At 32.8% G+C, this 4,183-nt stretch overlaps 1 protein-coding gene across 1 annotated transcript in view; it reads left to right on the top strand.

Annotated features, from left to right (window-relative positions):
- The window catches only part of LOC107681914 (leucine-rich repeat and fibronectin type III domain-containing protein 1), a 193,368-nt gene that overhangs the window by 183,722 nt on the left and 5,463 nt on the right, over positions 1-4,183 (top strand). The gene's annotated exons all lie outside the window — the stretch shown is intronic.

Here is a 4,183-nt window from a genome sequence, read left to right as displayed (position 1 = left end):
TATATATATATATATATATATATATATATATACTTATTTACAATACATAATTTATTTACTTATATTTTTATTTTATAATTACATAATTCTAATTAAATATAATTTTAATTATTGTTATTTTTTATATTTATCTGCTTTATTTTAAAAAAGTTTATAAAATTATAAAAATCTATATAGTTCCCTTTTTATCAGTTTTTCTTCTCTGTTTTTCTAATAAATATTTTTGGGTTCGCAGATCTGTATCAGTGAATTGCATGAACCACAAAGGCCTTCAATAGACTGAAATAGATAGAGAGATAGATAGATAGATAGATAGATAGATAGATAGATAGATAGATAGATAGATAGATAGATAGGGATCCAGTGGCGGTTCAGATTCACAGTGACTGAGGACGGCTGATCTGTGTGATTCAGTGATGTTCAGTACAGACCTGCGCTCAGATAATGCGCTGTAACATCTGCGACGCCGTGCAGCTAGCGAGCCATAAAACACTTCTGACATTTATTGGCCTCGCTGCAGGACACGAGCGCATTTAAACACACACCTTCATCTCAGCAAACACACACAGCGGCCATCATTACACGTGACAAAGCTTCAAATTAAAACACCTTTTGCCCTTTCAGTAAAAATGGGGAAACACTGGGAATGTGAATGAGGTACAAACGAGCGACTGCTGATGACTGCTTTCAAGGACAAACAGTCGCTTTCAGAAAGAGTCACGAAACTGCCTCGCTTTATTGCAGCGCGTTTAGGTTGAGTCGAGGTTGAAGTGGGTGATTCGTCTCCAGTCACGAGAAATAAAGAGAAACGTCAGACCTCTGTTTGCTTCTGTGAATGAAATCAGCTACAGAGATCTGCACTGGACTGAAGGGCGACACACACACACACACACACACTCGAATCACACATTTACATAATAACAGGTGCTTTAAAGATCAGCTGAATTATTGATAACCCCAAAGACTCTCGGAAAAGAGCCAAACTTTATCTAGCAGTGGGACGGAGATCTCGCCGTAAGGTTTGAAGGTCAGACGCTGTCTGTGTTAAAAGCCCAGACTGAGCTGATATCGAACAGGTCAGTAAATTAGATTAGACTAGCGCTCCTGGGTAAATCTCACATTTTACCCACTTAAAAATTAGAAATTGTGTTTTGCAAATCAAAATGAAACCTAATTTTGAGTTTTTTTATGACATTATTTTCAAGACGTTTAAACACTTTTTACCCACAGATTCTCATTACTCTAATGTCCGTCTCATTATGGCAATACAGTAATGCAAATAATCCTATTTGGACACGACTTTTTCAAAAGTAAATAAATATGTTTTAATAAAACAAATGCTGTCATGATTTATATTTATAATTGTACTTTACAGTTTAAAACCCACATCCGTCCCTCGGGTCATTTTGACCCAAAGCTAATTTTTAAAGATTTTTTAAAAATCGAGCGTTGATCGTTATGGTATGAGACTTTTGTCACACTTGAACCGGGAATACATGGGAAAAAAAGTCGAGCAGTTTAAGTGGGTGTTATATAAAAAGTATCAAAAGTGTCGAGCAGTTTAAGTGGGTGCTATAAAAAAAGTATCAAAAGTGTCCCTCGCGGGTCATTTTGACCCGCCACTGGAAAAGCATGGAATTTACAAAAAAAAACTCACATATCCACACACACAGGCACACACACAAACACACACATGGCACACACTCTCCCATTGAAACACATTATAGCATGTATGATGTTTCTGCTGGGAAATGACTGACATTTTGAATTTTTTGTGTGATGGGGTGGAGACCAGTGAGTTTATATCATATTTATATTTTTAAATTTATCTTTTATATTTATTACATATTTATGAAACTGTATGAATATGCATGTTTGGATTAAAATTCCGTATAAATTTCTTTTTTTCATCCCAAATGACGCACTATACACTATGCACTTATGCACTATGTACTTATGCACTATGTACTCAACCATGTAGTGTATGAATTATATAAGGTTATTTTGTCATTCATATGATAGCCCCTCCCCCTTCACTACGTAATTAAAGCTGTGACAGTTGAGTGCATGAAGTGTCCAACATTCCACACTTCGTTTTTTCGGTTATTTAAGTGCATCATAAAGTGCACTTTTTCTTTGTGAAATTTTCAGTGTGAACACACTACTCACACTATTTATACTGCAAAACGTCATAGAATAGTGCATAAGTACGCGATTTGGGACACACCTATAGTTTTTTAATGTTTTGATATATATCTGAAAGCCTTGAGATATATCTGAAAGCTTAGTGAAGCCTCAAGTTTGTGTAGTTTTAAATATTTCACTTGTTTGGCTCATTTAAGAATCTCCATAGGATTCTATAGGCCCCTCTAGTGGCTGTAATCATAAAATGCCATTTTATGTAATTTTTCCCCACCAGATGGCATCAGAGACACTCAGTGACCTAGGTCCTTTTGGATCATCATGTTTAAAGTATAAATATGCAGAAATTGTGTCTTTCTTTGTTTTTTTGGTGAAAAAATTTATAAAAATATGCTCATTTTCATAAAAATATCCCAAATTTAATGTGAATAAAATAAAAATCACCAAAAAAAAAAAAACTACGTAAAACAAATAGGGGGAAAAAATATAAAAATGAACCAATATAAGCTTTCTGGACCAAAAATAAAATTAGTGTCATTTTTGGCCTTCGGGTCATTTTGACCCGCCAGGGACACTTTTGTTATAGGTTTGGGAGGGACTGATGAGGGTTAAGTTATTTATTTATTTATTTATTGCATTACAGTAATTGCATTTTGGAGGGCAAAATATGCTTAATTGTCAGGAAAATTATGTCACAATACAAAAAAAAAATATTATTTAATATTAATTACTATTTATTATATACTTAAATAATTGTATTTATCATATTTTCATATTTTTGCATTATAGTAATGATAATTTAGAGGGTACCTATGCATAATTATCAGGAAGATTGTCACAATGCAGTATATATATATATATATATATATATATACTTAATTAGTTCTTAATTATCAGGGAAATTGTCAACATACAAAAAATGTTTATTATTATGTTCTATTTTATGTTATTTCACTGTATTACCATTTACATTTACAACAGATTTTTTTGCATTATAGTAAGGGAAAATATGCTCAATTATAGGAAAAATTGTCACAATGTGAAAACATATTATTATTTAATGTTATTTAATATTATTTCCTATATTATATTACTATTTAAATAATTAATTTTTTCACACTACAGATATTTTCCATTACACTAATGAGAACTTAGTGGGTAAAATGTGCTTAATTATCAGGAAAATTGTATTATTACTATTTAATTTATCTTTTTTAAATGAGATATTTTCTTGTATTACAGTAATCAGAATTTAGAATGTAAGATGTGCTTCGTTATCAGAAAAACTGTCTTGATGCAAAAAAGAGTAATATTTAATATCAAAATATTATCTGCATGCAAAATATAATTTAATATTTTTTCTTTGTATTTCGGGGTGAAATATGAGCCGGTCAAGCTCTTGACTATTTTAGTGAGATTGATGGTTAGATGGAGCATTGTGAAGACAGCACCCCGCGTCGCTGCTTTAAAGTATGTGCTAATCGAGTCTCTAATTGAGCATCTGATGAGATCCAGACCCGAGGACTGAAGTCCTTTCATCAGCATCTGTGTCAGGAAAGCATTAGGATGTCGTCCAGTCGCGGTGGAGATGCTCCTCTCTGTGCAAACATGAGCCGACTTCATTCTGATTCAGGAGAACGGCACACTTCTAAAGCAGAAAAACACATGCAAGCAAACAGTGAAGTGAGTGGATATTTGAACTGAGAATTGATTTCCGTCTCTTGAACTGCTTCTAAATGGCAGCACACTTACAGACGGCAAAGAAACGACAGAATCCAATTCCTCTGAAGATAACTTCATCTACACTTTTCAGAGAGATCAAATTATATATATATATATATATATATAATTTAAAAAACAATCCAGCATTGTGAAAACTGCACACTGCGTCATACTTTAAAATATGCAAAATATGCACTAATTGAGTGTCTAATTATATTTATATATATATATATATATATATATATATATGAAAGTGACATGACATGTGGCCAAGTATGGTGACCCATACTCGGAATTAGTGCTCTGCATTTATCACATT

Source organism: Sinocyclocheilus anshuiensis, unplaced genomic scaffold, assembly GCF_001515605.1.
Source record: "Sinocyclocheilus anshuiensis isolate Anshui unplaced genomic scaffold, SAMN03320099.WGS_v1.1 scaffold2470, whole genome shotgun sequence".
In the NCBI taxonomy this organism is placed as follows: Eukaryota; Metazoa; Chordata; class Actinopteri; order Cypriniformes; family Cyprinidae; genus Sinocyclocheilus; species Sinocyclocheilus anshuiensis.
This window is presented reverse-complemented; position numbering and strand designations above follow the sequence as displayed.